The 21,299-nt window shown below is 52.5% G+C and overlaps 2 long non-coding RNA genes across 3 annotated transcripts in view; one reads left to right on the plus strand and one right to left on the minus strand.

Moving 5' to 3' along the window:
* Positions 1–21,299, minus strand: part of LOC111091147 — a 57,348-nt gene that overhangs the window by 13,341 nt on the left and 22,708 nt on the right. The window lies entirely within an intron of this gene.
* LOC111091149 lies at positions 7,926–16,264 on the plus strand. Its single transcript, XR_005374079.1, has 3 exons — positions 7,926–7,951; positions 11,692–11,699; positions 12,152–16,264. It is a non-coding gene; the product is annotated as an uncharacterized LOC111091149 (long non-coding RNA).

A 21,299-nucleotide genomic window follows, 5' to 3' on the forward strand; every position in this document is an offset into this window, starting at 1 on the left:
TAGGGACCCTGGAAGTTGGTGCAGAGAAGTTTCTCAACAGTGTCGCCTAGACTTTTCCCGCCACTGTACTCTGCCTCCCCTTGTTGCAAGGACCGTGATGTTTCCATACATTGATGGTTCTCTTTTCATTCCTGAAAATGCCAAAGAAAAAAGTGAAGCAGGATGTAGTGGTTTCTGAGTGAAGCTAAGAGCTCATCTAGTAGGGTGGGAAGACGATGTGTGTCTCCTAGGCTAAATTAGAGGTAGCCAGGTGTCTCCTGCCGGGCAGACATTCAGCAACACAGCAGAACAAACCCGAAGGGTCCTTCTCATAGGCCGATGTGCAGTAGTATTTTGTGATTTACATGTACGTTTCCTGAATGACTGATGAAAAGCACATCTTCCTCTGTGCTGATTGGCCATCCACGTAGCTTCTTTGGTGACGTATTTCTTTGAATCTTCTACCCATTTGGAGGGGAACAGCACTTAGTCTTTTGGCATCGAGTGTGATAATAGCTGTAGGTTTTCTGGAGATGCCTTTTTGTCAGATTGAGGGCATTCCCCTCTCTGTTCCTACTTTGCTGAAAGTATTATGAATGGGTGCTGGATTTTGTCACATGTATTTTCTGCATCTAGTGAGATGATCCCATGCTTGTCCTGTTTAGTCAGTTAGTATGGTGAATTTCATCGATTGATTTTCTAATATTAAACTATATTGCAAAAAATAAAATAAAATAAAAAAATAAACTATATTGCATTCCTCTCAGAAGCCCCATTTGGTCATGGTCAATTTTTTTTTACATGTTTTTGGATTAAATTTGATTAAAACTTTTGCTCATTGCTATGTTCATGACAGATAAGCCTGAAGTCTTTTTTTGTAGTGTGTCTATCTAGTTTTTATATCAAAGTAATGCTGACCTCATAGCATGAGCTGAAAATGAGCTCTTTCATTTTCTGGAAGAGTTTGTGTAGCCTTGGTATTATTTCCTCCTTAAATTTCAGTTATAGCAAGATCACTTGCTCATTACCACCACCATCACCCTCATGATTCTTGTCATGTCCACACCGTCTATCCACAGCCACACTTTTCTTCAATAGACTTACTTTTTTAAAAAAAAACCCAATAAAGTATTTTACAAGGAAACTTTATATCTCCACCATAAACAGAAGTCAGTGACATTGGCCCCTCTTGTCCTGACCATTTACAGTCACCTCACACCAGCCCCAAGCCCTCTCGGATGGGCTCACAGATGAATCTCCCCTCTACCTGCCAGTTGTTCAGGTCCAACTACAAATGTGCCATGTGGTGGACCACACAATAAAGAGAGGTAGCCCAGACATGGCTTCTTTCTATTTCCATGATGGAGAGGGGCAGAGTGGCTATTGAGACACAAGTAGTGTGCTGTTAAAATTGTCCTGGGTGCACAAGCAGTAAGTGCAGCAAGCCCTGAGAATCACTGACCTCGTCCAACACCTCCATTCCCAGAGAAAGCAGCTGATACTGAGCATGGCAGAGCAACCTGCCAAAAAGCATGTGAATTAGTGGCCAAGTGGGGGTTGGAACCCTGTCACCAAACTCCTGCCCAGAGCTTTGCATGTTGATAATTCGGTTGTCCCTCGCATCCCTCTTGCCCTTGCCCTGCTCTGTGCCCCAGCAAGATGCTCTCTTTGGAGCATGTCCCCCGGGCTCCTTACCCCCTGGCTCCCATCTGGATTTCCAATGGGAAGTCCTGGCAGGGTACTGCACGGGGCAGGGGCAGGGGGTTCAGGGGATCCTGCTTGCCCTCTTTTGTCTCATTCTGGGACTGGTGGTGCCCCTGGGAGCTCCAGCTTCTGCGGGACAGCCTCCTTCCACATCTCTAGCTTTGAATCCAGCACTTAGGCCCTAGGGGTGGAAACAGCTCCCACACTGGCCAATCCCTCGGTGCCTTCCATCCCTCTTAGTTCCCTGAACTCGACGGCATTACTGCTAATGGTCTCCTTCACATAGAAGTCTCCCTACAAACCAGCCCAGTGTTACTTCCGGATGCCCACAGGAGCTCCCTCGCTGACTCTGATCTACCAACTCTTCCCATCCCTGAGGCCTCAGGCCTCAGAGAAAACACCTGAAGTCCCCAGTTCACAAACTGCTGGATGCACGCAGCACTTCTTATTGGCGCCAATTGCCTCTGAATGAAGATAGGGCCCATCAGCATGTGGCTGACAGGCAGACCCGAGAGATGCTCCTTGAACGGAGGCCTTGCCTTTGCCTCCTCCAGATGCCTAGCCCACCCCAGACTGCCTAGCCCACCCCTGCCTCTGTGAGGCAGGGGGCATTGGGGCAATGGTGCTCAAGTGACTTGAGCAGAAGGAAGAGGAGCATTGCCCTCAAGATGACTCCTCACTCGAGGGGCAAAAGTAATGACAAGTCCACATCCAGTTCTCTGGGACTTCTGGGTTCAAGAAGAGGAAGGCTGGATTAGCCACGGCACACACACCCAAACCAAACAATCACAGCCCATAGCACCTGACTGTGAACTTCCATCTGAAAAGGAATTCTTGATCTTGATAAGAAAAAGAGGTACATACACATACACACGTACACAACCAGAGCCTGGATTTTGAGTTAGCCCGTAATCTGTATGAAGAACCAGAGAGATAAAAGGGAAATAAAGACATTAAGTCTTCAGAGAGATGTGGAGCACAACAGAGGGCTAGTTGGGTGTATCTGTTTGTTTTGGGATTCAGGATTTGCTCCCTGGGATGACACTGTATGTCAGCAGACATCGTCATGCCAAAAGGACTTAGAGGCAGAGCTGAACCTGGTGACCCACACGGTGGCCTGGGCTCACACCTCCCGACCAGGCAGGGCGGCTGGGAAGCAGTGTGGAAATTGCCCTGGGCAGCAGGAGTCCAGTGGATTACAACCCAGTGTATGAAGTTGGCTGGCAGGTAGCAATGTTTCTAGGAGTCCGGCTGGATTGGCAAGCCCCAGAACAGCATGTTACGTATTAACTCCTCTTTCGGGGAGTCACTAGGCAGGCATTTGTTTACCCACCAGCTTGAGGAGGTTCAGAAAGGGTAGGAAGGGAAGAGAACCAATATTTATTGAGGGCTGGCCGTGGGCCTGGCTCTGCACCAGGGGCTTTATATCTTTGTTGATTTCACCTCAGGTCCTTAGGCTCTGGCCGTGGACGCTGCGAATGGTGATGAGGACGGTGATAGTGAGATCTCTCATCGTACTTTTTACATTTTAAGGGCCTTCATGTAGCATATTACTGCATCTTCTGTGGCATTCACGAGAATCCCTGCTGTAGGGATGACAACCAATGATGACACAGAGACCCAGGGGAATGAAGTGATCTGCCCACATGGGCTTAAATGTTGAGTGCCAGAGCCAGAGCCAGAACCCTGACACCTGAGTCCACATCTGTGATTCTTATCATACCCGGCTCATCAGCTCCCAGTGCTAGAAAGGGTTCATCATGTTTGGTGGGATGACTTGAGGATCAGCTGATCTACACAGCAGGACAGTGCATCTGGGGCAGAAGGCCAAGGGGATTGGCCTTCACCGAGAACCATCCATTGCTGGGCACTGAGCTCAGGTATTGCAGCCCAGAGCCAGAGGGTGGTGGCCAGGGAAGGAAAGGTGATGGGGTTACTACTGCCTGAGTATCTCCACCAGGACTCTTCCACCAGAGGGTGCCCTCCTGAGAGGTCACCTTAGCGATGTTGGGGTTTCCTGATGACATGGTATGGCTCTGACGCTTTCACATCCCTGGCACTGGTGTGCAGTTTCTAAATGACCCATTTTCACATGAAATCACTGCTCCAGGAGCATGAGCATGGGCTCAGATTGGGAACTATCATGTCCTCAGCATGTAACTATCGATGGCCCCTTTCCTATGGTGACAGTCAGATGTCACCATCACTGTGATGTGTTGGTGCAATGCCTGGTGCTTGGGCAATGCAGAGCAACAGTGGCTCCTGCTCTGGCCCATTCCTTGGGCTCCCAGACAGTGGGGTTGGAGAGGAGCCTCTCCCCACCTGACAGTTACCAGGCCCCACACCTAGAGATAGCCTTCTCAACTCACAGTTATGTCAATGGTCTGGGGGATGGTTCCAGGCCAAGCCTAGGGCATGGGGGAAGGCAGTTGCCAAGTCCTCAGGGTTTCTGGGCTACAGATGCTTCTTGCTCGAGCCAGGCCTAGAGCAGGGAGCAAGGGGAAGTTTCCAGAAGAAAGCAGTGGGACAGGGCTTCATTTTGGGCTCCAGATTGGCCAGCTGGATTCCTGGCCTCACTAAAGCCACCTGGCTTGGAAGAAAACCTGTCTGGTGAGCTCACAGTGCCTGAAGGAGGAAGGAAGCCCACAGAATGGGGAAGTCATGGAGGACTCAAGCCAAATGCCAAAATAAAGCAGTCAGCTAGGAAGGAAACCAGGTGACAGGCTGAGCAGCAGAGACCTGACCTGTACCTGGTCACATGTGCACGCACACCATACTCCCACCCACCATCTCTCTGGCTTTGGCCAGGATGAGGGTCAGGTGGGAGCTACCGATGTCAGGAGGCCTCCTCAGACCCAGGATCTCCTGGAAGTATGTGTGGGGAAGAGGCAGGTGCAGGGAAGGGAAGTGCATAAGCAAGTATGCGCTGGGGCTGTAGGAATTTGGGGTTCCCAGAGCTCAGAGCGGGTGATGACATGGGGAAGGACATGGGAGGTCCACCAAGAAGATTGCTGGCCAATTCAGGCTTTATAAAGACCACCCTGAGAGCAAGGAAGATCGACCATTGCTTCTGCAGGTGACGAACTGTTTGAGAGCTCAGCATGTGTGTCACCTAGCAGTCAGCACAGTCCAAGGCTTTGTGTTTATCACATCCTGCACGGGGACATGTGGTGCTGGCCATCCTGCCCATTTGGCACATGGAAAACAGAGGTTTCCTGGAGTCAGGGCTGGGCTCATATCCAGAGTAAATGGCTGTGCTGGGCTTCAAATTATCAGAACTGCTCTCAGGGACCTCATCTTTCCCACCATCCTGTCTTGGGGATCTGGGGACCTGATGTCAATGGGTCAGGTGACACTGTACAAATGCCCATCGACATGACGGACAGTGTTGATGGGTAAAGTTGAGGCTGGGAGCTGCAGGAGGAAGACCAGGAAAAGCACGGGCCTGGCCAGATGAGCTTTCAACTGGCTGATGGCTGGAGAAGCGAGCAGGTAAAACCAGAGCGGGTCATGCACCGAAGGACACCAGAGCTCAGTGTGTGGCCCAGAGGGACTTGGGACCTGGGAACCGTGTGGGAGACAGGCAGGAGATGGGTTTCACCCCTAACTCGCTGAGGGAACTTGGGTATCTCTGTTCTCCTCTGTGCTCCATTCTGTGCTTTTAAGCGCAGAAAGCTGAGCTCGGGCTGAGCAGCGATGCTTTCACTGAGGCAGCCCTCCAGGGTGGCGTTGATCGGGGCTGCCTGACTTGGTTGCCGAGACCTGGGACCTGCTCCTCTGCCCCTCCTCGGCCAAGTCCCTGCTGCCAGCCATGGCCCACTGCCCGGGATTTTCTAAACCCCGTGACCACTTCCTGGATTCCAGAGCTTACCTCTTCCGTGCCCCCTTCCCAACCTTCTGGAATTTTAAGACCCAGAATGTCAAGGTGATGGGGTGGGTAGGAAGAGGTGCCAGCCCTGCCCCCCCACCCCTGTTGCCCACTCCCTCCCAATCACAGCCTCAGACCTGGCAAGGGCTGCGTAGAGAGAACCAGGGCGGTGTCACAGAACGAACGATGGCTCGGGGTCAGTCCTAGGTCAAATACAGACTCTGACACCCTCAACTGATCAGTCACCGTCTCTGAGCCTTGTTTCCTCCTCTAAAAAATAGGGCCAGAAGTTCCTACCTCTTGATGTTTTTTGGAAGATGCCTGGGATGATGCCAAGATGAGGAGCTGGACATGACAAAAATGTTTTTCAGTAAATAGAGTCCTTGTCTTCACTGCAATGCCACCACTCTCTTACCTTGGGGACAAAGGGCATGCCTACATTTATCAAGTGCCCACAGTATGCACAGTTCAATGTGCCATATCAATCATGCAATTGTGCATTATAAATTTTATACAGCATTATCACCGCGGTATTGTTTGCTTTGCTAGAACAAAGTAGAAGAGATAAGATTACCCTTAGCCAAAACGGACCGTAAAACTATGTCACCCAGGACACAGTCCTGCTGGCTCTCCCTCCGGCAGAACCCACTGCTAGGCTTCCATGGAGCAGCAGGTGAAGAGGGTGCTTGCTTCAGGCTGCAGGGTGTATGAAGAACTTCACCTCAAGCTCTGAGACCCATGCAACCCTAGGACCCCCACCCAGAGGAACACAGGGGGCCTGACAGCCAGCCAGTGGGAGAGGCAAGTTGCTAGCCTGGGACAGATGAAATCTCCTGCCCCGTATGTATCGTGCTCTCTCTTCCTCCTGTACAGCATTCCGTGCTCCTTCTCTAAATAACAATTCTAAGCTCAGAAACCTTATAATTCAGCTCATCCAGTAGTTTCCACACTCTTTTCCCCCCTCCAATAAAATTAACCGTAATCGCCAATAGAGAACACATAAGTGTTGATTATTCTGGGTGGGGAGCTAAAGCATGGGGGATCTTGGGTCCCTGCCCACTAGTCCTTCCTCATCCCCTAAGGCCCATGAAAGTTCCCTGGGGTTCTGAGAAGTTAGGCATGAAAACCCTTTAGTAGCTGAGTAAACAAAGACTTGTGACTTATGCCCTCTGAGGCACATGAAGTTGGTAATAGGACACTATCTTGTTCTCTAATTGTTTCCTGGGTGCTAAGCTGATCTCTCTCATGAGATTGCAAAATTGAGGTAGACTGTGTGTGTTTTCTCTTCCTCTGGGTTCTTCTGAGCCCTGATGAAATGTTTGCAACAGTTCCTGGTTGTAGTGACATGAAGAGGACCAGAGTGCTGGGGCCAATGTCTCTTCTAGACAGTGAACCCTGTTGTCCTTGCTTGGGTAGAGCATGGTGGCAGTGGGCATGCTCAGAGGGCCCCAGGGCTGTTCCCATGTCCCAGGAATCTGCAGCTGCCTGAGCACCAGCACCTCCAAGGGAGGCCAGGCAGTTGGGTGTGCTGACCATGTCTGGTTAGGGCTGTCCACAGAGCTAGGTTAGGGTCCTTTGGCTATGGGTACAGAACCACAGAGGCAGGTGGATGCTCCAGCCTAAAACAGTGGGGCGTCATCATGGTCCAGGGATGGGGGACACAACCACCACTCAGGCTCCCCATGAAGGAAGTGTCTCCTAAGGCCACCCTGGGCCAAGGGCAGGGAACCAGCTCTGCTGGAGGGGGCACCTGTGTGGTCCAGACAAGCTCAGTGGGGGATTCTCACATGTCTTAACCCACTTGGTTCCCTTCACAGCCTTTGGGGCTGATCATTTTTTATTATTCCTGGTTGCAAACACAGAAAATGTTTGTAAACATGTTCTTGTCCAATAGCAACCAACTAGTAAGCAAGGGAACCTCCACTGGAACCCAGTTTCCAGGATCCTGATGTTCATGTTTTTCCCACTGTGCCTATAATGTGGCCAACAGATGACCTAAGAGGGAGGCAGAGCAGTGCCAGGTTGGAGTGTGGCAGGCAGGATGCATAAAGGGATCTTTAAAGCTTTGGAGTCTGAACTCATCCCCTGAACCACAGACGTGACTTTTATGTATGCCTGTACCTACAGGGCAGGAAGCCACACAAGAGCCGCACAGAGCATCACTGACATCCAGAAAGATGCAGAAACCATTCACAGACCCAGGCCTTCACAGCAGCTGAGCAAGCCCAGTTGCCTTAGAAAACTGGTCTGTATCCTGTTGGATGTGTGAAGAGAAGAGCGACAGATGTTAACAAGAGATGCCTAATGGCCTCTTCCCGTAGCAGGTTCTATTGGTCTCCACCAGGTCCAACAATGAGCCAATTCCTCCTCCAGAGTCCTGTTTACCCTGCTGCACTTAAGGTCAATCACTTGTTTGGCAAAACTTGGATCTACTCCCTTTCATTACTCATTAGAAGCTGCCAGAAACTGATAGTAAGCTCAACTCCTCCATCAACCCGGTCCCACGGGGACACCTGGGGTCTGGGGCCTGAGTATGCAGCTGGAGCATGCTAGCTCTGGATTTGGTGGTTCCTTGGGCCTTTTTGGCAAGGTGGACATTACTGCCATTTGTTTTCTGGCCTCCTGCATGGCCCACGCATATGCAAGCATGCTCCCAGGCATGTGCTGTGCTGGGGGGTGTGAAGAGTTGGCTCTCACCATTCCCCACGCCAGGTCCCAAGGGCGTCAGGCAGTGGATGATTCAAGGGTAGCAGGTAGTCTACATACAGAGAGTCCATGTGTCTTGTGCATACTGGTTTCCAAGCTGGTCAGGTGCCTACCATTTGGCTCTCGGGCTCCCTGTCCTTGTCTCCTGTGGCCTCTCCCAGCACACCAGCATTTCCTGAGTCCCCATGGCCTTCTCATGTGCTCCAGCCTCCCCTTGCTGCCTTCTTGGCCTCAGGACAGCCACTCACTCAGACTACCTGTGTGCTTAGAGAGTACTGAGCTTCCTGTCTTTGGAGGTCTTCAAATATGGATTGTTCCATGGCAGAAAGGTGAGAGAAAGCCCCCAGGCCAGTGGAACAGAGTGAAAGGTGATACTGGACAGGAAGATAAAGTGGTTTGCAGCTCTGATGTTCTCTGAGAAAGAAGAATTTAAGGACAAAGGAAGGATTAGGAGGCAATTCTACTTTTGCTGGCAGGGTAGCCTCGAGCTTCCAGCGCCCTTGGCTACAAGCAACAAGGCCTCAAGGTAGAGTTCTGATCCTTTGCTCTGGCTCTTTCCTTCCACAGCTTTCACATAAGCAAGGCTCAGATCTATCCGTTCCATAGCCAAGTGGGTCTAAGGAGAGGAGGGAGACAAGACAAATTTCTCTGATGCGCAGGGACCCTGTCTCCAGTCCTCCCACGAGTGGTGGGGCCTGTGGGCAGCATGACTCTGCTGGCAAGCAAGCACTGAGCCCTTCCTGCCACCACGTCACCTCCCAGAGCCTCCCAACAGCTCTCTGGGGCAAGACCTGGCATCTGGCCAGAGCTTGGTAAATATTTGCTGAATGAATGGAACTGCTCACCAAAAGCAACCCTGACGGTCCCACGAAGCTACATTCCTGCGAATGCATCAACTCTGCTCTCTCCGAGCCTCTGCTTGATCTGCGGGAAGTGCGGGCTGCTTCAAGCTCCTCTCCCACACCCATCAGAGCTCCTTGGGCGTGCCCACCTGTGGCCACAACTCCATCCAAGTGCTGCTCACTGTCCACTGCCTGTCAGCAGGAGGGAGTCCCCCCTGCCTGAGTGAGGCCACAGTCCCCTTGGGAGACCATCCCCCATGCCTTGTGGTCATGTGGCTCCAAGTCTCTGCTGCTGAGGGTATCATGAGAATCCCACCAGCCTCTGTGCAGCCCCCAGCTCCAAGCGGGAGACAGGAAGCAGGCCAGGCTGTCTGTGGGTAAATATTTGTTGTGTGCCGATGCCTGAGAGCTGGTGCCGCTAGCTGGGCCGGGCCTCCAGAGCCCAAGCAGGGGGCTGTGTGCTGTTGGGGCGGGGGCCTCAACAGCATCTCTTGGGCTCTGAAGTGTGCAACTTTTAGTGGTTCAGCACTTTCACACACACACACACACACACACACACACACATCCCTATATACTTTTTCCCTCAAGCAAGCCACTTGTCCTAGGGGAGCTGGCTCTGCATGCATTTCTCGTTCACCAAATGCCATGTAAGGAATGGGCCCACTCCTAACTGTGAGGCCTGGGGCTGACCAGCTCCCCTGCCCTCACTCCCCTGTGCTGTGCTTCCCCTCATGTGCCTTGCTGCCCTACCAGGAAGCCTGGCCTTGCTTGGGGTCGCTACAGAATATCTGACTTCTGTACAATTACTCCTCCTTCCTTCTAGGTTAACCCATGGCCTGCAACCCAGAACGTGGATGAGGCACATCCAGCCTCTGGGTGCAGAAGGAGGGGGCCCCCAACTCAGCCAGGCCTCAGTCCTGTGGGCCTGTCCAGCAGGAATGCCCAGTGCCTTCCTGTGGGTCAAGCTCAGAGTTTCAGGGTAGAAAAAAGAGACCTCATTTCTGCCTTTGGCAAGAAGAGAAAAGGCTTCCCAAGAGAAGTCAATCTTCTCCACAAGAAGGAATCCCCAGTCTTGGCTGGAGCTGGGAAGAATAGTTTCCCATGGGTGATGTCCAGTGCTACTCAACTCATCAGCAGAAAGCTGAGAAGGAGCGCTTTGTCCAGGCCCCAGCTTGTGTCAGGCCCCCAGCCCATCAAGTCTCCAGTAGTCAGAAACCGTGTGTGGCCCTCATGATGCCCAGCATGGAGCTGGCACCCAGGAGGTACTTACCCAAGCCTTGCTGTCATAAGCAGCTCTGGCACATGGTCACATGTGCTCACCCCATCTTTTCATTAACCTCATTATTTGGGAATTCATGGTTTTCAACCCAGGAAAACTAGTTTTGCTGTCATTGGGCTGGTCTCTTTCACTCCTGGAGGATCCCATTCTCCCTCTTGGGGCCTGGCAGGCCTGGCAGGCTACAGACCTGCAGGTGTCAATGGTGATCCCTCTCTGTCTCCTGTTCCCGCTGCAAGGGCTTAAGAGTACCCTAGCTCTTCTGCACTCTCCTGCTGAAGATATCAAGGAAGAGAGAAAATCAGAAAGTGGCGATTATAATAGAGGAAACACGGCCCAGTTGAGGAGTTCTTTGCACTAAGGCCTCGTGAAGCCCAGTGGGGACAGCAAGAGGAGTCGAGCCTCATAACTACCTTTGCGGTGAATCAGAGAGGGGCAGAGGGTGGCTCTTTCGAAGGCTGGACAGACGGAGGGATGTGGCCAGCTGTACCTCCACCCCACCTGCAGAGGGCCAGGCCCAGGCCACTGCAAGAGGCCTTTAAGTCCTTCTACCAGGAGATTTCTCTGAGCCGTGTCACTGCGATCACCAGAATCAGTGAGTCCAGTTCGTGGAAGACCAAACACGGGAGGAGGAAGGCCTCTTGGCTCACCAAATAATTGATAAGGGTCTTACTGAAATTGTGAGGAAGGCGATCCAGAAGGGTTTCCACCCAGGTGGGGGGAGCCATTGAAATGAACAACTATCATTATGATGTGGCCAATATCCTGTCACTGTTCTCATGGAGTGTGCTGTCTTTGTTGGACTTTTTTTAAAATGAATGTGAAAATATTTATTATGAATGCAAAAACATGACCAAGGTGGCTAGAAATTCATTCCCCTATCCCCTTTCTCCTCGAAAGTTTATGAACAGACAATTTGTCTGGGGGAAGCTGTGGTGTGTGGGTGGGTGTGCTTTGGGGAGGCACATGTTTTGGGGGAGGCATATGTCTTCTGTGAAGACAATAGTGAGATACACAGCGCCGGCCTGCGTGTAGGGAGGGTTTTCTGGGAAAGAAAGGAAGCAGTCAGAACTCGGGGAGGAAGGGCAAGAGTGTTCTAGGTGAAGGCTTGGCCTGTCTGCATGAGGGAAAGGAGGGCCCCAATGTCTGGGGCCCAGTGGGCACTCAGGTAGGGATGGGACAGGATCAGGGAGGGAGGGAGGGAAGGAGGTGACACAGGAGGCAGGCCTCCTAAGTTCTGTGTCTGGTTCTGTTCCCATCGTGTCTAGCACTGTACCTGGCATGGGGCAGGCACTGAATCAAATTCATCTCAGCAGGTTTCCAGGTGAGTCACCTCACACCCAGGGGGGAGTCCCTGAAAGGCCAGGGCAGGGGAGCCACCTGGGGGGATTTGGGTCCTTAACAGACCATTCTGACTGCTAAGTGGAGAAAAGGGCAAGAGTGGCTCACCACGAGCCCACCAGACACAAAACCTCCAGAGGCTACTGAACCAGCAAGAGGTGATGCAGAGAAGTGGGCAGAGCCTAAAATATAATTTAGAGAGAGGCCAGCAGGAGGTGAGGACTGAGCCAAACCCCAGTCTCTGTGAAAATCTCCAGGAGATGCTTCAGACAGTAAGCTGGCACCTGTGGGCGCTGAGCTGGTGGGGAAAGTTAACTAGAACTGCTGAAGAATTAGTGGCTGGCGTCTTGCAAAACGTGGGTTTGGGCCCAGGCTGTGTGACCTTGGGTAAGTGACTTCGCCTCTCGGAGACTCATTTTTATCACCTTGAAACAGGCCTCAATCCTGAGCTTGGGTTGAAGTGTGGCAGAGGCCACGACACCTGCGCCCCTGGGAAGGCTCAGCTGTGTGTGCTGCGTCCCGTGACTCATCAGCAGGGAGCGCCACGCTGGGCCACACGGAGCCTCTGAAGGAGCCGTCTCATCTCTGCCCAGCGAGCTGAAATCAGGCGCCCGCACGGGGCGGGGCGGTGCTTCCTAGAAGTTCTTCAAAGTGTCCCCACCCTCTGGCCTCACGATCCACGGTAAGCACTGCCCAGAGAAATCACCGTAACTCGAAGCAGTTCCCGGCAGTGTGCTCATAATGGTGAGAAATTCGAAATAACTAAGGTGGCCAGCACCAGGAGAGGGTGGCAGACTGCTCTCCGGCCATGGCATGGGGAATCGCATACAGAACGACACCTGCTGTTTGCCCTGAACTCGTTGCGGTGGGGGACGTGCTTCTGATGGGAGGCCAGGGAGCAGATGCGGGATCACGGCAGCGGCTATGGTACTCTCCAGGAACTTGGACTCTGCAGTCCGAATCCTTCCTCTCTGCCTGTATCTCAGTATGTGTGAGCCCGGCTTTGTCAAGCTCTTGAAGCTTCCGTTGCACATCTAGAGAGCGAAGTGACATCGCCTCCCTCCAAAAGCTAGAACAGGTAAACAAATGGTTTGGGGGAAGCCCGGGGGTGCTTAGGACCCAGGAAAGGTGACAGCAACACCAACTATCAAGTCCATGTGTGTGAAGGGCAGGGACGAAAGCACCCAGTGGTTGTCACTGGGGCAGACTGTTTCTCGTCATTGGACTTCACTGCTTTATCTCCGTTTTCTCTGGAGACCCTACTTTACTTTCAAGTGGAGCCAAATCGCTTTATTCTCATTTAATATATATTTCCAGCAGAGGCATCCTAGGCTCAGCCCGATGTCCTGGCTCACCTCGGGTCCCCATGGGGTCCAGTGAGGGGACGTGAGTGACCCGGCGACGCCCACCTGCACCCCACTATGACCCACAGTGCTGGCAGGAGTCAGCACCCCCTCCCATGGAGGTCCCAGGAAGGAAGTGAGTAATGCGCCTGGGCACCGAGCTCAGGGTTGAGGCCAGATGCAGTACTTTTGTTGTTTTCTCATCTCAAGTGTGGGGGGTGGAGGCAAACCTCCCGATGGGTGCCTGCTTGCCGCTCACCTGGGATGACTAACTGGGCTGAAGCACCTCCAGGCTTCTGGCCATCCCAGGTGGGTGGCAAGAGCTGCCAGGGCCGGACCCTTGATTGATGGGGCAACGGTTCCTGCTGGTTAACCCTGCTTCTACCCAGGCCAGCTAGCTCCACTGAAGACACAAATCCCTTCCCATGAGCACATCTGCAGCAGAGGGAACTACGTCCTGGCAAAATTACAAAGTTGTCACAGGCCTGCATTGAGCCTGCCTCTGCGGCATTAACTGTGTGGCCTTGGGCAAATTGCTTAACTTTGCTGTGCTTTCTTTCCCCTTCTATAACATGGGGACCCAACAAGGTTTTTGAGAGAGCTGGATGACACAGTGTACATAAAGGCAGCACCCACACATAGTAGGAACTCAACATCATTCTCTCCTCTTCTCTGCTCTCCATGGTAAAGCCTTTTTTTCTCCCTTTGGTGACAAGCCCTGGTCCCAGGGTGGCTGCTCTAGGACCCAAGGTTCCTCCTCTTCATGAGATCATCCCCCACTTGGGACCCCGTCCTCAGATACTAGGTGCCGGTGTGTCCTCCGTGGCTGTGCCCTGCCATCAGAGGCAGACAGTGGATTGCATTACACCAGGGGGCTTGCCCACATGCTACAGGAGCCACAGCAGCATGAGTAATGGTAGGAATTCAGGGTGTGTAGCAAACAAGGGGGTCTGCCAAGGGGACCCCAGGCCCTCCCTGAGCTCACTGCACATTGGCAGCTGCCTCTCCTGCCTCAGCCACCAGACCCAGGAGGGCCAGGAAAGCTCAAGGACCCCTGGTCAGCATGAGGGACTGTGGCAGAGGTCACAGAGAAGAAGAAGCACACTTCGGGTCAAGCCAACTTGCACTGAACCCTGCTCTGCCACCTATAGACTGCGTGTCCTTGGACCACAGCCCCAGCTTGCGAGTCCCCTCATCTGCAGAGAGGATGGACCATTGCAACCATATGTTTGTTGTGAAATAAGGAGCCTTGGAGGTGGCAGTCAAGGAATAGCGCGATTAGGGCACAAAGGTGGTTGAAGGTCAACCATTTGTCTGAAATCCCCTTAGGGTGACATAAGGGGCTGCTAAAATCTGCCTACCGTGCTCGTGGAACTTCATCGATCTCTCACTGTAGTTCAGCCTCCCAAGAAAGGAGCTGCCATTACACTCATTCTATGTAGGCACAGGTCCTGGCGCTAGAAGGCAGGGTTGGGACCTGACCCCGGTTGGCCGACTCCTGAGCCAGGGACCCCCTCCCCCCGCCGCCCACCCCATCACCACTGACTCCTACCTCAGCCTTCCCCAGCTGCGGTGTTGTATGACTTTCCGATGGGGCAGAGACACGTTCTCCCCAGGGCTCCCTGAGGGTTCATTTTGGCATCCCCGGGCAAACATCCTGAGGAGCTCTGGAAGGTCAGGGAACCCAGGCGAAGGGAAAGGTGCAGGAAAGTATAGTGTGGGGCCCAGCCCCACCCTCAGAACACTTCGGTCGTTCCTTCATTCTACCTCCCCACTAGGGTGTCAACTGGAGACGTGGGAGACAGAAAGTGCTACTTAGCAGGCATGGCCCAGGCCCGGGCAAGGGACATCCAGGGAAAGTGAGGAGACTAGACTCAACAGCAGAGAATTCAGGAGTGGGGTTCAGGCGTGGGAATGTAGGCTCAGGCCAGATGTTTTGTTTAGAGACAAGGAGAGAGAACATGAGCAGAGAGAGAGGCAGAAGGAGAAGCACTGAGCTTCTCCCACTGAGCCAGGACCCTGAGATCAGGATCTGAGCCAAAGGCAGACGCTTAACCGACTGAGCCACCCAGGCACCCCGGCTCAGTCCAGGTTAAAGAAAGGGAAGGCTTTACCTATAGGTCTGTCCGGCTCCTTCTCCCTTGCCCCCACCAGCCCTCAGCGGCCCTGCCCAGTGCTGCTTGTCCCTTGGGGGCAGGAGTGGGCTTGTGGGACTTCTCAGTATCCCCTCTTGGTCTCTTGGGCACCAGTCAGCATTTCACCCGTTCCCTGGCAGGGCAGGCTGCATGATAAGAAATCCAGGAAGTTCAACAACCATGGAAGGCTCGGACATCTCTGTGGTTCATGCCAGAACAAACACGGCCTGGTGCAGGGCCGCAAGGTCCCATCCCAGGGCAAACACTGCCCTTTGCCAAATAGGGAATTGTTTTTGCAAAGGCAGTGTGTGTGCCCGGTGGGCGGGAGAAGGGCAGTTCTATCAGGTCCCCTGACCACTCACCCTCTCGCGCTCTGACATCATTTCCTACGAACCCCGCACGGAGGGGGGCCGCGCGGGGAACCAATGGACAGGAGACTCTTCCAGCCATTAATGGAAGACACAAACGGTATTACCAAAGAAAATTAAAAAGAATGAGTAATCTTCCTGCGGTCTCTCAGCGAAAAAACATCATCTCACCTGATCTTAAAGGGGCCTGCCTGCGAGGTTGGCAGGGAGGGCAGAAATGAGCTGGTCTGACTGGCGCTTGAGGAACGTGCGAGGCGGCGTGTAAGCAGGCCTGGCTGGATTGAAGGCTGGCCCCACCGTGCACCGCAGGCAGGTCCTCTGCGAGCCTCTGTCTCTGCGTTTATGATGTGAAGGTTACAGCCCCTACCCACATGGGGCCCTGGAGTTCACGGAGACAAGAGCCTCAAAAGCCCTGAGCTGTGCACCCAGCCCTTAGGAGATTCTCAATAAAGCAGGCTCCGGTCTAGGGCGGCACAGCGGCACCCCACAGAAGGGCCAAGCACACAAAAGGTTACCTTCACGTGCTACTGTAAGTGTGCAAGAAAACGCATTGCCTCTGACTACACACTCCCGCCATGCAATGTCCACACGCATGTGAGCGGCTCGTGTGTGAAGGCCCTGGCTTCAGCTGGTGCGTCATCCATCACGGGCAGCTGCTTTGTAAACTGCAATAAAGTAATTTAATGCCAGTGATGAAATCTATGCCCTACAGTGCTCGTTATTAATAGGAATTAAACGTATTTCAGGTAACAAAACAGTGAGTAATGTGGGCAATAAACACAGGATGCAAACCTGGCCCGCGGTGGGACTGACGTGATAGGGTGTTCTCTGGCTCACGCTGGCCCCTCGAGAAAGACCCACGCTTGTTCAGCAATCAGTCACCCCTGGAGAGGGCACAGGTTAATGAATCATTGCACATTCGGCCCTAAAGGGGGGCACTGCGGGTTTCGACTCACCTTATGAGCCACCGCAGTGTTCCACAGCTTTTCCCTTGCCAATGATTTGAAAAGCTTCTGTGTTCACTCTGATACACTCACTCACCATCCTCATTGCCGCACACTCTTTATTCAGTTCCTCGGCACTGGAGACCCACTCGCAGCCCGACACCATCGTTTGGCCCAGACCCCCGCTGGAGCTACAGCTCTACCCAGAGACAACCCATAGCTGCACACACCTGCAGTCACTTGTGTACCTGTGCCCAGAGAGAGAGGCCTCTCGACCACACACATGCATGTGCATACATGAGGCCTGCAGGCACACTAGGTACACACCCAGCAGTACACGCTGGGAAAGGAGTACAAGCCTACTGGAGCCCGGCCGGGGGGCACAGGATGGCCAGAGTCACAGCAGAGCCCTACTCCCCATTTCCCCCCAACCTTTGCAGCCAGCCTCTGCTTCCACCACGCACTCCAGCCCCTCCAGGCCTTTGCTCACGTTGTTAAGTGCCCACCTATCTTCTCAAGGCTTAATCATTGCCTCTACGAAGCAAGAGCCTCATCAGAGCTCCCACAGTAAGAAAAATCTAGGTTATATCGGTCACGAATAATCTCCAAATCCTAAGAGGTTTAGACAGTCAGTGGGGCAGGGGGAGGGGGCGGGCGACTCTTCTCCACACAATCACTCAGGGACCCAGGCTGCCAGCAGCACCACCACCGCCTTGTACTTTCACCAACTACGATGTCTTCACTGGCTGTGGCAGGGCAAGACAGAAGCCTCAGGTCAAAGCAAGGTGCGTCACCCGCATTCACGTTGCATTGGCCAGAGTTAGTCACACGGGCCATCTCTCCACAAAAGGGCAGAGAATCATGGTCTTCTACATTTGCTACCGCTGTTGTCGCAAATTAACACAAACTTGGTGGCTGAAACCAGCATATATTTACTCTGTTATAGTTTTGGAAGTGAAGTCCAAAATGAGTCTTGAAGGCTAAAATCACGGTGTCAGCAGGGCTGGTTCTTTCTGAGGACTCCAGGGGCACCCATGCTCCTTCCTCCATCTTCAGAGCCAGCAGGACAACATCTCTCCTCTCTGATCTTCCTTCTCCCTCTTACAAGGAACCTATGTCCCCCTGGATAATCCAGGACAGTCTCCCTTCTCAAAATCCTTCATTTATCCACATCTGCAAAGCCCCTGATGTCACATGAGGTAACATTGAAAGGTTTAGGGGATAGGACATGGTCACTCTTCTATCTGCCACGGTGTTCCAGAAACCAGAGCTAGTACACAGGATTTTGTGGGCACCCGTCATCGCCTCTGCCATTCAGCGCTCCTCTCCTGTCTTGTCCGTGCTCGCACAACCCCTCTCAAGCAGCAGGTGAGCTCTGAAAGGGCAAGAGGTGGCAGGGAGCTTCCCTGCCCATCAGGTGCCCGGCGCAGAGCAGAGGCCTGGGAAAGTTTGCAGGAAGGGAGAGAGAAAGGAAAATATGAATGAATTTGGCAAGATCAAGAGGTGTGTGAGAACAGAAAAGGCAAGAGAGAAAGTAGGCGGACCCTAATGAGTCTAGAGGCCATCAGAGCATGTGAGGCCAATCAGGAAGCGAACTGCCCTGGAGTGGAGGGTTCAGAGGGATGCGTGGGCACTTCACACCCAGACTTGGAGGAATGGTGAGGAACGGTGAGTGGGAAAAGTTAGGAAAGAAAGGATGGGAGGAGGCAGGAGACAAAAGGCCCTAGTCTGAGCCCGGCACTGGGCTGGGTATTATCACACAGGGGCTCCAGGACACCTTTGCAGGCAGCACAGCAGAGACAAGGGGATGGGGACTCAAGGACACATCCCCGATCCAAGTTCACACGGCTGGACAGTGGCCGGGCAAGAATTTACAGCCCTGTTCGGCTGGTTCCAAAACCAGCTGCCATCCCAGGACACCCAGCTCCGTGCCAAGGTTTGCCACAGTTGCAATCAGCTTGGTGTCCCCACCTCTTTAGGATCTCAGGCCCTTTATCTGTAAAATGAAGCAGTCAGTCTGGAAGACCTCCAAGCTCCCTCTCAGCTCCACCCTCCTGGGGTCCACGGACAGATCTAGTTCATCAGGACCGGTTTCCTGGAGGGATGGGGGGGTCTGAACTTCTTCCCACTGACAACAGACATACAGTTCCTTTTATGTTGCCAAGAGACAATCCAGGGCAAGGAGGGAGAGGCTCATGGCAGAGATGACTCCATGCCCCAAAAATGAGAATCACAGCAGCCCACGAGATTGTGCAAGCTGCCCGCGAGGCTGCCAGTCGGCCCTGGCCTGGAGGAGGGTTGTTTACACTCCCAAGTATGTGCTTGCAGTTAACTCTGTGGCCGAGTGCACAGCCCTTAGGGCTGCCAGGAGCGTCTGTGTGGGGACAACAGGGATGGGCCTCGCCAAGCCCTTTATCCCAGATACCAGACACCTGTTCGTTTGTTCGTTCCTTCCTTCCCTCCTTCATTCATTCATGTCCTCATTCATTCCCTGAGTGTTTGCCAGGCATTATGCAAGGCACTGGGCATATGGAGGTAAACAAGACAATGTCTTGATGAGTCTCTAGGACCTGAGAACCTCGAAGAACACTGTGAGGGACTAAATATAGATAATGACCCTCCCAGCAAGGTTGGTGCAATAGTAAAGGTATGTGCCTGGAGGTCAGGGAACACAGGGCAGGGGACTTCGGTATCTTCCTATGGAAAATATTTAACTAATAGTTTAAAAAAAAATCAAAGCAAGATAGTAAGTCTATACTCAGTGACCTTTAAAAAACACGTCTTTTCTTGTGAATGCCTATAGGTGAGAATGTCACATTCAGTTTTCTTTGAATTCCACTTGAGGCCTCAGTCATTTTGAAAACTCCCTGTCTGCCAGGGCCATGCAAAGGTCCTGGGGTTTGTACAGATACCCATCATCTCAGAGGGCATGCTCTTCGGTAGCCAGTGGCTGCTGCTGTATGCCAGCTTGGAGGTTCAGGACACTGGGGTATGGCTGTGACTCTAGTTTTTGTGGACCGTGAGCTTTAGGAAATCATAGCAATGTCCTGAGGTGTGGCTATTCAGGGGGCTGACGTCCCACCTCTGGGACCTGGGGCCCCTTTTCAGGTGGTAGGAACCTTCCCCCTGCCGTCTTACGATTCCTCCTACTGTTTTACCGAGACTGCCTTCATGTTTTCTCTCTCGAGCTTTCTTTTTCACAAATAAATAAATAACTACACAGGGAAAAATGTTGCCTTCAAACAGCTTCTGGTTGGGTCCTGCAAATGCCCCCTGGGACTCCGGAGTAGGGAGGAGTCTGGCTACAAACCTGGGGACACTGAGAGGGAAAATACAAGGGAGAAAACACAAAGTCATATTTTAATAAATGATGTCTTGTGCCATTATCTACTTTTGTTTATCATTTCTTTAGCATATGTTCTAGAAATCAAGCCAAAAGATCAACACATTTTAAAGAATTGTTTAAAGTTGCTTTTCTAAAGGTTTACACCCATTCACACTCCTCCCAACTGTGTGCCAGCATTTTCTCTTTCCATTTTTTTTTTTTTTTTTTTAGATTTTATTTATTTAACAGAGACAGCACAAGCAGGTAGGGTGGCAAAGGGAGAGGGAGAAGCAGACTCTCCACTGAGCAGGGAGCCGACCCCGGGCTGGATCCTCAAGATCAAGACCTGAGCCAAAAGCAGATGTTTAACCAACTGAGCCACCCAGGGGCCGCTAGCCCTTCATCTTTCACTCCTCTATCATCCACATCAAGTCTAAGGGTTGGTTTTCTTTTCTTTTTTTTTTAATCTTTGACAATTTTGTTTTCAATATTCATGTCACTGGTTGATTTTACAAGTATAACTTTATTCTCAACGCTTCTTTTTTTTTTTTCACTCCTTTTAAAGAAACAAGTTTCTGGGAAAGTAGGGGTGGATAGCCCCCAGAGGTGCCTCAGATTGCTAAGGTCACTTCTAATGCATCCTCGGGGATGTCCTGCTTCACCTGGGCACCTTCTGCACCTTGTCTGAGTGTGGAATTCCACCTGCCGCTTCCAGACCCTACACACCAGCCCATCTCCAGAAAGTTTCCCGGGTCTTCCTCTTTCCGTGGGTTGCCCGAGATCCTCGCTCATACCTGTGCTCTTCTATCCCCCACCTTATGCACTGTTGGGGGGAAGTCTTGCCTGCGTGCTGTGGGCCTTGCTGGTTTCTCCACGGCAGGTGGAATCATGCCTGTTGCCGGGGGTGGGAGTGAGCAAGACACAAGGGAAAGGCCAGAAAGTGCCCAGCAAGCACTTGGCACTTGGTCCATGGTCAGTGAATTTCAGCTATTATACTGTTACTATTACTATTATTATTCTCCTTCTGTCTCTGAAAGGCAAGGGAGTGGCTTTTATCTCTGCATCTTTGGTTGCTGGCCCAGAATGTCAAAGTAAATCAATCAAAGTGCTTATTGGGTTTCTCTGCCCTTGGCTCCGGCTTGCCGTCTGCAAGACTGGGATGTGAGGAGCGCTACCTCCTCCCGCAGCCAACCTGACCCTTCTCCCCACGTGGCCGCTCACCGTCCCTCACCAGCACCTGCTGGAGGTGGGGGAGGTACCCTGGGGAAATTGGTTCCCAGCATCCCTTGCTTCCAGGGATGGCCACCTGACCCACTCCTGGCCCATGAGACGCCAGCAGGGAGCTCCTGGGAGACCCTCCACTTTCCTGATGGAGCCAAGGCAGCTATCTTGTCTCCTTGAGGTGATGAGTAGGCTTCTTTGTGTCAGGGATGTGTGGAGAGGTGGAAAGAGCCCAAGCCTTGTTGGC

This window comes from Canis lupus, chromosome 19, assembly GCF_011100685.1.
Source record: "Canis lupus familiaris isolate Mischka breed German Shepherd chromosome 19, alternate assembly UU_Cfam_GSD_1.0, whole genome shotgun sequence".
NCBI classification, from domain to species: Eukaryota; Metazoa; Chordata; class Mammalia; order Carnivora; family Canidae; genus Canis; species Canis lupus.